The 16,152-nt window shown below is 43.1% G+C and overlaps 1 long non-coding RNA gene across 3 annotated transcripts; it reads right to left on the bottom strand.

The window, feature by feature from the left end:
* Positions 1–2,645: 2,645 nt before the first annotated feature.
* Positions 2,646–14,201, bottom strand: LOC135983188 (uncharacterized). 3 transcript variants are annotated; one of them, XR_010600732.1, is made up of 3 exons: positions 14,046–14,201; positions 9,318–9,453; positions 2,646–4,222 (listed from the first exon to the last, which is right to left on the bottom strand). It is a non-coding gene; the product is annotated as an uncharacterized LOC135983188 (long non-coding RNA). The 3 variants fall into 3 exon arrangements; XR_010600733.1 differs by having other exon boundaries at positions 2,646–3,370; XR_010600734.1 differs by having other exon boundaries at positions 3,377–4,225.
* Between the last annotated feature and the right edge of the window lie 1,951 nt (positions 14,202–16,152).

Raw genomic sequence — 16,152 nt, 5'->3', positions numbered from 1 at the left:
CTGCACTGACTTTCTCAAATATGATACTCAATGGAGGGGGGGGGGGAGAACACCAACAGAAAATGTGGAAGTGGCAGAAGTGCTAAATGACTATTTTGATTTGGTTTTTACCAAAAAAGGTTAGTAGCAATTAGACATCTAACATAGTGAATGCCAGTGAAAATGAGGTAAGATCAGAGGCTAAAAATGGGGAGGGGGGGGGGGGGGGGAGAGAGTTAAAAATTACTTAGACAAGTTAGATGTCTTCAAGTCACCAGGGCCTGACAAAATACATCCTAGAATACTCAAGGAACTGACTGAGGAGATATGAGCTATTAGTGATTATCTTCAAAAAGTCATGGAAGACAGGAGAGATTCCAGAGGACTGGAAAAGTAAAAATATAGTGCCAACGTATAAAAAAAAAAAAGGAAATAAGGATAACCTAGGAAATTATACACCACTCAGTTTAACTTCTGTACCCGGAAATATAATGGACCAATTAATTAAACAATCAACTTACAAACACCTAGAAGATAATAAGGTGATAAGTAACAGTCAGCATGGATTTGTCAGGAACAAACTGTCAAATTTAATAGGTTTCTTTGACAGGGTAAGAAGCCTTATGGATAGGCAGGAAAGCAGTAGATATGGTATATCTTGACTTCAGTAATTCTTTTGACACTGTCTCAGGTGACCTTTTCATAAACAAACTAGAGAAATACAACCTAGATGGAACTACTATAAGGTGGGTAATATAAACTGGTTTGAAAAACAGTTCCCGGAGAGTGGTCATCAGTGGTTCACAGTCAAGCTGGAAGGGCATATCAAGTGGGATCCTGTAGGGATCAATTCTGTGTCCAGTTCTGTTCAATATCTTCAGTGATTTAGATAATGGCGTAAAGAGGACTCTTATAAAGTTTGTGTATGATACCAAGCTGGGAGGGGTTGCAAGTGCTTTGGAAGATAGGATTAAAGTTCAAAATGAGCTGAAGCAAATTGGATGAAAATTCAATAAGGACAAATGCAAAGATCAGTTACACTCATACAAAATGTGAAATGACTGTCTGGGAAGGACTATTGAAGAGAGGGATCTGGGAGTCATGTGGATCACAAACTAAAATGAGTCAGTCAACAGCAAAAAAGCAACCATCATTTTGGGATATATTAGCAGGAGTGTTGTGAGCATGACCGGAGAAGTAATTCTTCTGCTCTACTCTGCATTGATTAGGTGTCAACAAGGGGTATTGTGTCCAGTTTGGGGTGCCACATTTCAGGAAAGATTTGAACAAATTGGAGAAAGTCCAGAGAAGAGCAATAAAAATTATTTTAAAAGTGTAGAAAACATGACCCATGAGGGAAGCCTGAAAAAAATTGGGTTTAGTCAGGAGAAGAGAAGACAGGGGGGGAACATGATAACAGGTTTCAAGTACATAAAAGATTGTTACAAGGAGGAAGGAGAAAAAAAAATGTTCTCTTCAATCTTTGAGGATAGGACAAGAAGCAATGGGCTTAAATTGCAACAAGGGCAGTTTAGGTTGGACATTAGGAAAAACTTCCTAATTGTCAGGGTGGTTAAGCACTGGAATAAATTGCCCAGGGAGGTTTTGGAATCTCCATCGTTGGAGATTTAAGAGCAGGTTAGACAAATACAATACAACCTGCCTCAAAAAAAAAAAAAAAAAAAAAACTTCCATATATATATATATATCTTTTGGCCCAGAACAATCTCAAATCAAGATCCATTGACACAGTGCAGCCAAGAGGATCTGAGCACCATCATTGCCAGAGGGCATTGGAGATGGGTCATGTGCTTCAAATGGAAACTGATTCCACCACCAGAGTAGCAATAAGATAGACACCTGAAGGCAAACAAAAATGAGGCCACCTGAAAACATAGTGAAGAGCTGTGGAAGCCCAGCTGGGGAACCATTGAAAGACTTCTCTCTGTTTCTGGTGAGGAGCTTCATCACTGCCCTAAACGCAGGCATAATACCTGTCAGGGATGGTCAAGATAATACTTGTCCTGCCATAAGTGCAGGGAACTGAACTAGATTATCTCTTGACATCCCTTCCAGTCCTATGATTCTTTTGTAAAACCTACTTCCTGCCCATCCAGCATTAGCAGTAGCTGTAACGGACATCTCCCTACACCAGCTTCAGTGGACTTAGCCTTATAGTTAGAAGCAGAGGGTCCTGTGGCACCTTTGAGACTAACAGAAGTACTGGGAGCATAAGCTTTCGTGGGTAAGAACCTCACTTCTTCAGATGCAAGAGACTTGCATCTGAAGAAGTGAGGTTCTTACCCACGAAAGCTTATGCTCCCAGTACTTCTGTTAGTCTCAAAGGTGCCACAGGACCCTCTGTTGCTTTTTACAGATTCAGACTAACACGGCTACCCCTCTGATCCTTATAGTTAGAGTAACCTCAGGCAGTTAATTTGTGGCAATTAGTTCAGGACTCACCCAACACTTTTATCAGTATCAGAAGGTTTTATTCAAGTGGAATGGCTGTTGTGAGATTCACAGGCACAGTAAGTGTTTCAATACCCATTGAACATCTCATTTGGTCAAAGTAGCTCTGAGGTTAGCACCTTCTGCTCTGTCAAACAGAGAACATCATTGGTATCCAGACGCTACAATGATAGACATATTATAAACACATAAAATAGAGAAGCCATTCTTTTTATCCCATTTCCAAGTCACGCATTTCATTGGACAGAAGACATAATGGAGAATTTGGCATCCTACTCTGAAACAGTTTCATCCAAAGCATTAAATATTTACTAATTGATTCTCTCTCCAGTGCCCCATTTCTCTTTGCATTCCTTCCTTTCCACCACACCCTCCTTGCTGCCACAATTTGTGTACCAAACATGGGGTGCTCAGCATGTGGCCTATGGGTAGCTGGTGAAGTTATTATACAGCGGGTGAGCAATGTTCCCTTTAACCCCAGATTTCTCAGATGGCTCATCACATGCTGGGATCTTCATTCCCATGGGGCCTCATTCCTTTAATAAGGATGAAAGTAGCTCTAACAATCTGCTCCCTTTTCTACAAATTGCATGAGATCCTCAGTGTAAGTTAACACAGTGAATTTCGCTCATTTGCACCATCTGAGGCCTTGGTTCATCAAGTTGCTCATCTGGCTCTCAGCTGAGACAAGTTTGGGCCCTTGCTACTCTGCGTGGTGGAAGTGTAGAAATTTGTGCTTTTGCACAGCACTAAGCCTTCCCTGTAAAGCTTGAGAATGTTCTCCCAGCTCCCAAAGCATTTTATTACCTTATCTCCATTATTTAAACAAATGCAGAGCACTTCTGCAGACAGGTTCCAGGGCGCCACTTTATCAACATTAATGCAATAACCACCCTTTATCCACTGGATCCAACTTCTCCTTAAAAAAAAAAAAAAATCAATCACTGACTAATTTAAGTTCTGTAGATAATGGAATTTACATGCTACACAGTACTAGATGTACCATCCCCTTCATTCGATCCCTTTCAGTTATGTTTCACTGCTTTATTTTTATTATGAAGTCATCTTGCCACTTGCCATTTTAGTTTATTTTTAAATATCCTGTTTGAGGAGCTGGGGGTGATTGGCTTAAAGGATCCAGGCTGTTTTACACATTTGATGAGTAGCTCAGAAGCACTAACTCAAATGAATGGGGCAGTTGCAGCAATCCAGCCTCTGTGAATAATAACCTGAATAATTTGGCATCACTGTTTTGCTTTCCCAGATGTCTCAGGAAACCAGCAGTTCACATCGAGATAAAAATCAAGCCCTTTACTTTAAAGAGGTGGGGTCCTCCAGAATACAGATGAGGGAGACTTAGAAAAAAATTACAAGGAAGGTGCCTGAAGATGGTTGGGGTTTGCAAGATAAAGGAAAGCAAACAAACAGAGTCCTCCTAGATTTTTATCTTTGTATTTTCAAAGATCCAGTAACCTCTTGCATTTATCACATTTGTAAGATTGATTTGCTAAAAGTGATATTAAGAATGCACAGTCTGCCTTTGTGACTATCATTTGATTATAAATCCAGACATGAGGACATTATCTGTGCTTTAGGGCTCGTAGAAACATGACAGATCTTCCCTCCAGTGAAGATGGCGCTCTGACTTTCTTGGAGCACTGGCAGCACATTGCACACGCTGCTTGCTGAGAGAGAGAGATGGAATGCAAACGGAGAATTGGAGGCCTGTTATTCAGCTTTGCTGAGTCAAAAATTCAAATAAAAAGGGCTTCTGCTGAGAAAAAAAAAAATCATTTAATTAGTAGAGAATAAAATGAATGTGCTGAATAAAATAAGACCACAGCTACTGCAGACAGAAAATTGGATTAATCTGTCTGGGAACTGTATGACTGAGTATTAATAAGTATACTGAGCACCTACATAGCACTTTTTGGGCAAAGGTCAACCCCACTGTAAGCTTGCACTGAAGCCAATGGGAGTGCAACAGATTGAAGCCATCAAAATTGATGCAAAATGGTTATTCATAATGAGTCGCTTCTAACCTATATTTAAATTATTGCTCTTAGATTCTAAGGCCAGAAGGGACTATTGTAATCATCCAGTCTCAACTCTTGTATAGCACAGGCAATAGAAATTCCCCTCAAAAAATTCCTAGAGTGCATCTTTTTTTAAATCAAGACTTGATGTTTTCTAATTGTCAATGATGGAGAATCTACAATGACCTTGGTCAATTGTTCCAATGATTAATTATCTCACTGTTAAAAATTTACACATTAGTTCAAGTCTGAATTTGTCTAGCTTCAACTTCCAGCCATTGGATGTTATAGCTTTCTCTGCTAGACGGAAGAGCCCATTATTAAATATTTGTTCCCTATGTAGGTACTTAAGGACTGCAGTCAAGTCACGCCATAACCTTCTCTTTGTTAAACCAAATAGATTGAGCTCCTTGAGTCTATCATTGTAAGGCAGGTTTTCTAATCCTTTAATCATTCTTGTGGCTCTTCTCTGAACTCTCCACAATTTATCAACATCCTTCTTGAATGGGCCCCAGAACTAGACACGGCAAATCGCAGCCACTGGGAGTTGCGGGTGACTGTGCAAATATAAACAAGTGGTCTGGTGGCCTGCCAGCGTTTTGGCCTGACAGGTCACCTGCAGCCCACAGGCTGCCCACCACTGCTCTACATGATCACAGAAGAGTACAATTTTGTGTGTCCCTTTAAGCACTGGTAATTTAAATACCTAGAATAGGAAAGACAGTTGCTAATATCCAGCCCACAGCTTCTCTCCCAAGTGAGCTGCATGAAGTTTCTGGTAAAGTTTCTGCACCAGGTGATTAAATTGTTCCAGTGCAGGCCTTACAGCCTCCAGGAGTTCATGTGGAAGGGACACAAACAAACAAGAGGTAGGAAGGAAAATGAATGTTTCCAAAAGTCAAAAGGGGAGGTTGTTTTCTTTCAGTTATCCAGCTTTATTTAAGTCATTACAGGAATGAACCAGCAAACCTTAAACAATTTAATGTTCTGCAAGTATTTTGGCATTGAGCACAAAGTGACTGTTTTAGACTTTAATTGCTTTGGAATTGCTACTCAGTGGTAGTTTGCAAGTGTTTTGGGTTTTGATGTTTGTTGAGCTAATCTGTCCTTGCCTCATAATAAAATGTCAAGGCTCAAATTCATCTGCTAAAGAGGTAGAAACTGGATTTGACCTGGAAAAGTTTGCTGGCTGAGCCGATATGTACTTGATAATGCTGTGGGCTTGGAAAATTTGTTACAAAAAAGACAAGATTTACTAATCTTGTCAGCTACATTAATTTTAAAGCATTTGAGTAAAGTTTGTTTTGCCCAAAAAAAACATTTACTCCCATATAGCCTGAAAAACATATCCTGGATCATAGTAACATCTTTGTTCTAGATTCTGCTATCTTTATTCAAATTTCAGTAGTATCTTACTCCAGCAGTACTGCCAACCCTTCCTCCCTGCCAAGAAAAACATGAGTCAGACCCCACAACTCACTGTATTAAAAAAAAATTATATTTTAATGTTTTGGGTCTGTGTTGATATTTAAACTCCCCTGGCCCATCCCAGTGTGTGTTGCCATCTCTCCCAAATTTAGAGTAAGGTGATTTTGGCATTCAATGGAAGACTCCCAGAAATCAAAGTTACACAGTAAAAGCTTCCAGCTTCACCCCTCCAGTCCACAAGTTTCTAATTATGTGTTTCCCCCACATCTAACCATTCCCCAGCCCAGCTATAAGTTATTCACACACCCAACTCCCACAGCAACTATGCCCCTCACCCTGCATCTGCTCTGCCTGTACATCCAGGGGTCCTTCAGCCCCCACTTCCCAGTGCTGTGAGGGTGGGGAGCAACTGAAGCAGGGTCCCCTAAGCCCCTTTGGAGGCCTGAGTAGGGCCTGATCCAGCAGCTCTTCACCTCCCCCTTGCCCAGGCCTGGTTGTTCCAGGGATGGAGGAGCCACCCTGAGCTGCTGGGCTCTTTCTGCTCCATCTTCCTCATCCTCCCCCCTTGTGAACATGGCATCAGCTGCTCCATCTTTCCCCACCCCAACCCAAAAACGCCTCTCAAAGGGAGCGGGGAGACTTCTGCCTGCCTCCTGCAGCAGTTCTGATTGGCTGCTTTTCCCCAGGAGGCAGGGAAGTAGGAAAGGAAGTCAATCAGCCAGGATTTCTTTCTGGGCAGGACCAGAGCATCATGGGAATCTCATGCCCACAGTGCAACATGGGAAATGTACTCTGGCTGGGGAGCACAACCCATAGAAGGGAAGAAGTGCATGAGGCACTGCAACTACAACTCCCATGAGGCATTGTGGTAATTTTTGAATAATCATTTTTGGTTTTCAGCTGAAATCTTTTAGGTTTTGGGCCAAAACCCAAAATCTTTAGCATATTTGGATTTGACAAAAGTTTTCCATAGAAAACATACATTACATAAAGGGATTGTTTAAATAAAACTTTTGTTTTTTTTAAGTCTAATCTGAAAAAAAGTTGACCAGCTCTAGCTGGTGCATTTTATTTCCCCTGCAGCAGGAAGGGAAGCAGTGACTGAGTTATGACTCTCAAAGCCACAACTTGGACCACGCCCTACCCCTGGAGCAGAACAATGCCATGCTGCCCCTTATTCACGTCAGGTCGCCTGTGAAGATCCAGCCTTCCATGACTAGCCTTGCTGATGTCAAAAGTTACAACTCAATACAAGTATCAATCTGGCACTTTAATATGCACAAGGACAGATTTTTATCTCAATTACATAAGAATAGATCCAGAGCATGGAGTTATTCTGGATTCACACTGGCGAAACTGGGATCAGTAGAGTTACATTGGTGTATCATAGAATCATAGAAGATTAGGGTTTGAAGAGACCTCAGGAGGTCATCTAGTCCAACCCCCTGCTCAAAGCATGACCAACGCCAACTAAATCATCCCTGCCAGGGCTTTGTCAAGCCAGGCCTTAAAAACCTCTAAGGATGGAGATTCCACTACCTCCCTAGGTAACCCATTCCAGTGCTTCTTCACCCTCCTAGTGAAATAGTGTTTCCTAATAGCCAACCTAGACCTCCCCCACTACAACTTGAGACCATTGCTTCTGGTTCTGTCATCCGCCACCACTGAGAACAACCTAGTGCCATCCTCTTTGGAACTCTTGTTCAGGTAGTTGAAGGCTGCTATCAAATCCCCCCTCACTCTTCTCTTCTGCAGACTAAAGCCCAGTTCCCTCAGCCTCTCCTCATCAGTCATGTACCCCAGACCCCTAGTCATTTTCGTTGCCCTCCGCTGGACTTTCTCCAATTTATCCACATCCCTTCTGTAGTGGGGGGCCCAAAACTGTAAATCCAAAGTAACTGAGATCAGACTCAGACTAAAGAGCATGGACACATCAACCCACAGCTTAAACTATTGGTAAATGGCAGAATACACACACCCCTTCTGCTATACCTCAACTGTAAACACTAGCACAAAGTGTTTTCCTGCATCCAGTGAGTGGCTGATCTGCCATCACATCCCAATGGTTAGAAACTAAATAGTCTCAACAGCAGTTTGCTCTCCCTCACTGTTCAGAGATAACTGAAGATTAGCAGCAGAAATATGCATTGAAATAAAAAACATCCAAACAACTATGGAAACTGAAGCAGAATGTGCATTCATCTTCACTGATGGCTGTGAGGGAATATGGAAGTTCCTGTAATTTTCCTACAGATCCTGTACCATGTACCACATGCAACAGTTATTGACACTATTCACAACTGTTTCAAGGGTTAAGTAAACTGTTATGTATGCCTATATATCAATTTAGTACCAGTAAATATCTTCCTTTAGTGATTTTGTATCTCTCCCATCAGAGATTTAACTCTATTTTATATATATATCTCAAAGTAGGGTTACCATATCTCATAAATAAAAAAAGAGGACCCTCCACCGGCCCTGGCCCTGCCCATTTCCCCACCCCTAGCCCCACCCCAACTCCGCCCCTTCTCCACCCTAACTCCACCCCCTCCTCCCTTCCACTCCCAGCCAGGGGGAAAGGGCTGCCCCAGTGCTATCGGCTTCAGGGTTTGCCAGGCAGCCCCCAGACCCTGCGCCCCCAGCCGGCACTTCCCCAGCGCAGCTGGAGCCCGGGAGGTGAAGCGCCCAGCCGGGGGCGCAGGGTCTGGAGGCTGCCCGGCAAACCGTGAAGCCGGTAGCGCTTGGGCTTTGGGCAGCCCCTATGCCTCCGGACCCTGCGCCCCCAGCCGGGCACTTCCCTTCCCGGGCTCCAGCGGCGTAGGGTCCGGAGGCACGGGGGCTGCCCGAAGCCGGTAGCGCTCAGGCAGCCCGGCTCTTAAACAGAGCCGAAGAGTCGGGGAGGAGCAGAGCCGCCATTTTCCAGGACATGTTCGGCTTTTTGGCAATTCCCCCCGGACGGGGGTTTGACTGCCAAAAAGCCAGACATGTCCGGGGAAAAAGAGGACATATGGTAACCCTAGTCTCAAAGTCCTGAAGAGGTTAAACTCTCATGTGCCACAGCAGACAGATTTTAAAAAGGGGAGGAAAAACATTATACCCAACACAAGGGCTTTCAGCAAGCCCATTACCAGTTCACTCACCAAAACATTTCAGTTTAAGTGAATTCATTAAAAAGTTTAAGTTTTCCTGCTTGAATACTAGAGAGTGAAGGAAGGGCTCACGGCTGTAGAGTGCTTTGAACATCTACTGCACTGCCCAAGGGCCAAAAGTGATTCTGTTGGAATAATACTTTTGTATATTTCTGCAGGGCATTCCTTTTTGGAGCGGTCAGTGTGCTTTGCAAAAATGACAATTAGCCTCACAAAACCACTGAGAGGGATAAGTAAAAAAGAGCTAACTCACCATTCGCATGTCCCCTCATGGCTGGGCATGACATAGCACCCCTTTCCTCATCTAGCACTCCCTGCTGACAGTCGCTCTGCAGTGGTCTCTTCAGGATTCAGCCTTCTGGCCAGGGCACTACAGAGTTTCTCCCCTCCTGGAATAAACGTGGCATCCAATAAACTAAATTCGAGCACCCATAACTTCACCCCTTCCCAGGCTCACTCCTCCAATCCTTCCACCCCTTCCTGCAGCAGCAGAGTCATCCTCCTTCTCCTGTGCAGAGTGGCATCTCATAAGCCTTTGTCCAGTGATCACTAGTTCCAAATTCAATGGTCTTCTTTGTAGCAGGGTGTTTCTGCACCACGTTTTTCCAGTGTCCAGTAGGGGAATCCAGACCCTTTCGCTCCTCTAGTTTCCAGTACAGGGACCTTGTGACAAACAACTAATATCTGCTCCCTCAGCCTCCTTGCTACAAGAGTCTTCCTTCAAGCCCTTTCCTGGGCTACTGCACTTCTGCCTCTAGGCCCTTCCTTCACACTTTGGAAGCCAGAGACTGCCAAGCTCTTTCCCTGCAGCCACGTTCTCATCTGGGCTTCCTCCTTTATGCTCACTACCCTCAACTGGGCTGCATCTTCAGTTGTACCTGACCCACCCTCCAGGTACAACCAGGTACCTTAGCCAGCTTTAGTTAACCCATTTAGTACCAATGGGAAATTCCCCTCCTCCCCCTACTACAGAAAGTTCATTATCTTCATTTTACAGATGAAAAAATTGAAACAGATGATTTGCCTCAGGTCACAAAGAATCTAGAGCAAAGGCAGGAATAAGCCCTATTTCCTCTCTTCTAATTCAGCCATGTGAGTTAGCTACAAGACCAGTCTCACCCAGGCTGCCAATAGTTATTCAAATCCATGTAGCTATGGTACCTTTCTCAATGAATACTTACCCAAATGGAAAAAAGATTGTTTAAAGTTTTGTTTTTTTTTTGTTTGTTTGTTTGTTTTTTAAAAAGGGCACATCTAAGTCCTGGAATTCAGAGTGACTCAAATATAAAATGCAACAGAGGGTCCTGTGGCACCTTTAAGACTAACAGAAGTATTGGGAGCATAAGCTTTCGTGGGTAAGAACCTCACTTCAGATGCAAGTAATGGAAATCTCCAGAGGCAGGTATAAATCAGTATGGAGATAACGAGGTTAGTTCAATCAGGGAGGGTGAGGTGCTCTGCTAGCAGTTGAGGTGTGAACACCAAGGGAGGCGAAACTGCTTCTGTAGTTGGATAGCCATTCACAGTCTTTGTTTAATCCTGATCTGATGGTGTCAAATTTGCAAATGAACTGGAGCTCAGCAGTTTCTCTTTGGAGTCTGGTCCTGAAGTTTTTTTGCTGTAAGATGGCTACCTTTACATCTGCTATTGTGTGGCCAGGGAGGTTGAAGTGTTCTCCTACAGGTTTTTGTGTATTGCCATTCCTGATTTCTGACTTGTGTCCATTTATCCTTTTACGTAGTGACTGTCCAGTTTGGCCAATGTACATAGCAGAGGGGCTTTGCTGGCAATGGTTCTTACCCACAAAAGCTTATGCTCCCAATACTTCTGTTAGTCTTAAAGGTGCCACAGGACCCTCTGTTGCTTTTTACAGATTCAGACTAACACGGCTACCCCTCTGATACTCAAATATAAAATGGTACTTTCAGTGCCTAAGGGTCAATTTAAGCATCTATAGGCAGGATTTGGAAATCCTATCAAGTATACACATGATAAAGGAGATCAAAGAATTTGGGAACAATCAATTTAATTGAACATCAATATAGTTTTTTAGTCCCAATTTTTTGTTCCTTAAAAGGGATTTTAACTCAACAAATCAATACACTCCAATCATTTAAAAAAAATCTCCAAACAGTCCTCTCTTTCCCAGCAGCCGATCCACAACCATGTTTTAACCTCTAGGGATAAATCATTCTATTCTCACTGTTGGCATTCCCCATCATAATCTCTTCCATCAATATGAGTGCTTTGCAAAGAGTAATTCTTTCCTGCCACAGGATATTCTGCAGCTGTCTTAGCCAATGAATCTAATCAACATGCTGCAGTGAGCTAAATTACTACAAATGTGAGACTGATTGAAATTAGTGAGTCTTAACACTTGATCCTGGTATGAGAAAATGAGGCTTTGCATATTTAAACACCAAGCAATCTCATCAAGCTACAGAAGAATAACGGACTGAGATGACTGGGTTGTGCTGTCAGTGTTGGATGAATTAATAAAACACTTAGTAAATCAATTGGAAGTGATGTGAAGCTGGTATCAGGTTTTCACCGTTGGTACTATTTCTGCATATAGAAGTCTTAAAGTTAGTCATAACAAATACATCCCCCTCCCCCTCTTTATTAGAGATGGGTCCCAAATTCCAGCTTCAATAATGGGGAAATTCAGACCAGCCACCAGTCTTCACAGATGTGGGCCACTGTTCTCTATTTCTGTTACAGTACACTGTGCTGACAAAATGGCCTTGATGAATTCCAGATACCCCATCACACGTTCACAATGCAGCAGCGCCGCCTCCAGACATTACACTTGGTTATAACACTCCCTGAAACAACTCTGCCAAAGCCTATGGTATGGACTGCAGAGGTCTTGTTCACAGTCATCTGCTGAACCTGTTTAGGCAATGGCAGTGGGGTGTGAGAACTGAAGGAGCAAAAGAATAGGGAAAGCAATATCTATCTTGGCTGTTTGTGGGAGTGACTCGGAGCTGTGAAAAGGGAAAAAAATATTCCCATTTGCCAAGGGCAGCAAGAAGCCATACAGTTGGCACCTAGTAAAAAGCTGTATTCTTTAGTGCCTTAATGCACCAATTTAATAGCATCCAGGGTATGAGAGATTTCTGAAGATGGTGATTATAAAGTGGGTGCAGGAGTTCAATCATTAATGGCCAGATTCTGCAACTCTTGGTCATACTAGGATTTGTCTATACTAGAAAGTCATATCACTTTAGCTATACCAGTGTAATTAATGCAGTACAACCCAACTAGAGGAGATGAAGATATAAATGAGTTTTATACTGTCTTTGTAGGGTCCCACCCCAGAGCAAGCCCCACATGCATACAAATGACTCTACAGCCAACACATCTCATGACTAGATGTGGGGATGCCGGGCCTCTCTTGGCGGTCTTCTCCCAATGGCTATTCAGACCCTGTGGGGGGGTCTGGTTCATTGACTTGCCAGGCCAAGTCAAGTCCCCTTTCAGGGTACCTATGTCCAGCTGTAACTGATCAGGCCCCAAGCTGGCTTCTCCCAGCTGGTCTCTGCAGAGACCCTTCACACAGCTCCCCCCTAGACCTGCAGTAAAGTCCTACTCCATCAAACAAGAATCACACTCTTCTTTCCCCAAGAAGCAGGCTTCTCCCCAGGCCCCTCAGCAGAACTCAAAACCACATACAAAATTAAAGACTACCAAAGCATCTTTGCCCCTCTCCAGGCTTGGGCTTCTCATCTCTTGTGGGCTCCTCATCAGTTCCCTATTCCTCTTCCAGAACACTGGACCTAGCACTGCCTCCCTGGAACCTGGCCTCTTGTTTTAGGACCCACCTGTGATTCTGCCAGGCCAGGTGCCAGCTCATGCCAAGATCCCCATATCTCAACTGAACATTGACAGATACGTAGTTGGAAGAAGTCTTGCTTGCCGGTGTGTTAATATTGTTAAAATGGGTATTAGAATTATAAGAATCTGTTTAGACATTTAGAGTTCATTAAATGCTTGTGAGCGGCTTTATCCATTGATCTCACCCCTAACATCTATATCCCATGTTGTAAGAGACTATTAGAGAGGTTGTATTGTGAGCCTTTGTGTCTGGGAGACTTGTTATTCTGCCTCCTCCCATCAGCTGAGCTTTGCAGCTGAAAGCATGTGGCAAGAGAATAAAACCCCTAACAAGAAGGAACTGATTATCTCTGTGCTGCTTGGCCTCTGGGACAAAGTGTTTCTAAGCATAAGATCCCAGCTGCTTAGCCTGAGCTAGCCCTAAAGGACATGTAGAGCTTGAGGATTATAGAAGCTTCTGTTTACCTTTTGAAATTTAAGAGTGTAACTTATTTGTGTATCTATCATGTAACAGGGTAGCACTCACCTCACAGGAGCACCCCTTTGTTCAGGTGTACAGCTGCACCTCTCACAATTTATGGTGACCCCATCAGCAGTTTTGCTAACTCAGCCCTCTGGCAGAGTCACACAGAGTCCATGTGAAACACAAACAAAGCAGACCCCTTCCAGAGTAAACAGTCCAATAGAGGTCTGGGACACTACTTGTCTTTAAGCAATTTCAGTCTTCACACAATCCCAGCCCTGGTATCAAGCCATACCCCTAGGGCTTCCTCCCTGGAGGCAATGCTTTCACCCTCTCTGGGTCCTTCTGGCCTCCGTTCTCTAGCTGAGCCATTAAGCAGTTCAGTTCCTCTTCCAGAGACATAGCCTAGTTCAATATTCAGTAAATTGCTGACCCTCTTCAGGATCTTCAGTCCCCTCCCTGGGGTTAGCTTCAGCTCCCTTCTCAGGAAGTAGATCCACTCCACCTGCAGCCAGTAGGAAAGACCCAGACTCACCCACTACTTCAGGTCCCAGCCCAAGGACCCTATGAATAGCAGCCACATGCCACTGTGTTCTTTTGACCACTAACAATGCTACTACAGTTCCCTGGGCCACTTCCCCAAAGCCACAGCACCTTCACTCACATATGCTTCACCCTTACCATAGGGCTGAAGTCTTGGACTCAGTCCCAGCAGCCAGCCAAAAGCTCCTTCTTGTTCCCGCAGTCCCTGTCGATGGTATTACAGCTCCCTTGAACCAGCCAGGAGCACCATCTGCACTCCTGTGACTCCAGCAAAGAACTAGCTGTCTCTAGCTTTGCAGCTCCTTTTATATGGCCCTCCTGGACCCTGATAGGCTGCAGGAAGCAGCCTTTCTCCAATTGACTGCTTCCCATGCAGCCTCTCTTGGCTGCTTGGAGGACTCAACTCCTCTGCTCCTTTCTGAAATGCCTCCAACAAGGGGCGGCTGAGCCTGGTACACCCCATCATGTTTACCACTTTAATCTTGTAAATAACTCTTTCTTTTTTTTACTTAATAAATCTTTGTTTAGTTTATTATAGGATTGTCAACAAGCATTGTCTTCAGTGTGAGATCTAAGGTGAAATTGACTTGGGGTAAGAGACTGGTCCTTTGGGACTTGGAGTAAACTGAATATTGCTGTGATTCTTGGTATAAGGAACTAGCTATCACAAAGGTAAACTCACCTTGGTGGTTAGATAAAGTAGAGTACCCCACTACAATGGGAAAGGGAATTATCAGTAAAAGGCAGTTTTATATGCATATAACTGTATCCACACTTGGGTTTGCACTGATTTAACTATTTTGGATTAAAAAAAAAAAATCACACCCCTACATTATAGTTATACCAGTCCAAAAACTGTGTGTAGACCAGGCCTGAGTAGCCCCTTACTCTCCTAGAAGTCTCAGTGGAGCAATTCACAAAGTAAAGGCTGGGTCTACACACAGGAAGAATTTGCACTGGTATTACTATGTCAATAAGGGGTGTGATTTTTCAGTGAAATAGTTATACCATTAAAACCCTTTGACATCCTTTCTTGAATGTTTACAAAGTGGCTCACATATAGTGGTCACTGCTGTAAATGGATTATAATACTTTTATCATCCATAATTGTGGTGTCAATGTTATTTGCTGCATACTGTGTGTGGTTTTTTTTTTTTAAATCCCTAACAAGAATGTCAGCTTAGCAGACACGGCAGCCCTTCCTTTTCCCAGGATATCATAAAGCATAAGCATTCTGAAAGTTACTCCACTGCCAGCTCAAAAGATTGACCTCGATGTCCTGTCCTTTACAATAATCTTTAAAATCCATCATCTGCAAACTAAGTTTAAGTCAGAAACCTAATTAGTAACAGAGAAAATGAACAAACAAGCTAGGAGGAAAGAATCTCATGCAGGTGGCCAGAGCTTCCCTGAATAATTCCTTGTGCAATCGTCATGCTTCAGAAATTTAATTCTCCATAATTTCATTTAGAATGAAAAAAAAAACCATAAGTAAAGTGATATAGGATTGCGTTTAGATTTTGACAGGCACATTCATCTAAAGTTTGTCTGTAATAGCTGAAGCTACCGAACATTGCTTCCAAAACATTTAGTGGTGTGAAACAAGAAGCGATACGACATATGGGACCTACTCGGCATTTATGTCCTCAGTTTTTGTCTATCAAGAAGCAGCACAAAAAATAAATCTCCCTGCTGCCAAGTTGATTGTATTAATCTGATTTCTGTGGTACTTTAGGCTTGATTGCTTTCTGATTCTTGTTTATTATAAGTGGTCTTAAAGTAGCTGAAATTACAGCTACTGTTCAGAAGACAAAAGGAAGACCACTTGAATCTGCAGTGGGTGGCATGTTTCATTGCTTTAATTAAAAGTTGTTCTAAAAAGCCAAACACTTCTGCTGTAATTTCATGTCCCTTGAGTGCAAAAAGTACGCTTTGCCATTCAGACTATTTGGACACTTGTATTGGCCCTCAGAGCTTTTCGGAAGTTCTGTTGCTTATCCATACTGAGGCACAGAACCAGTTAAAAGACTTGAAATTTCCTTTTGGCCTTGAAAATCCTCTCCATGCTGGAACTATGTTTACCTTTGTGCAATACTTTAAAGATCACCCATTTTAGATTAGTGCATCTACAGATGGGAGATTGCATTTACAGAAGCATATGGGGGAATTAGATGCCCAACTCCAGCTGTTTTTTTTTTTTTCATTAAAATTGAATATCTAACTTCCCTTTGTGCCTTAACTCGAG

The sequence above is a fragment of the Chrysemys picta genome, chromosome 4 (assembly GCF_011386835.1).
Source record: "Chrysemys picta bellii isolate R12L10 chromosome 4, ASM1138683v2, whole genome shotgun sequence".
NCBI lineage: Eukaryota > Metazoa > Chordata > Testudines > Emydidae > Chrysemys > Chrysemys picta.
This window is presented reverse-complemented; position numbering and strand designations above follow the sequence as displayed.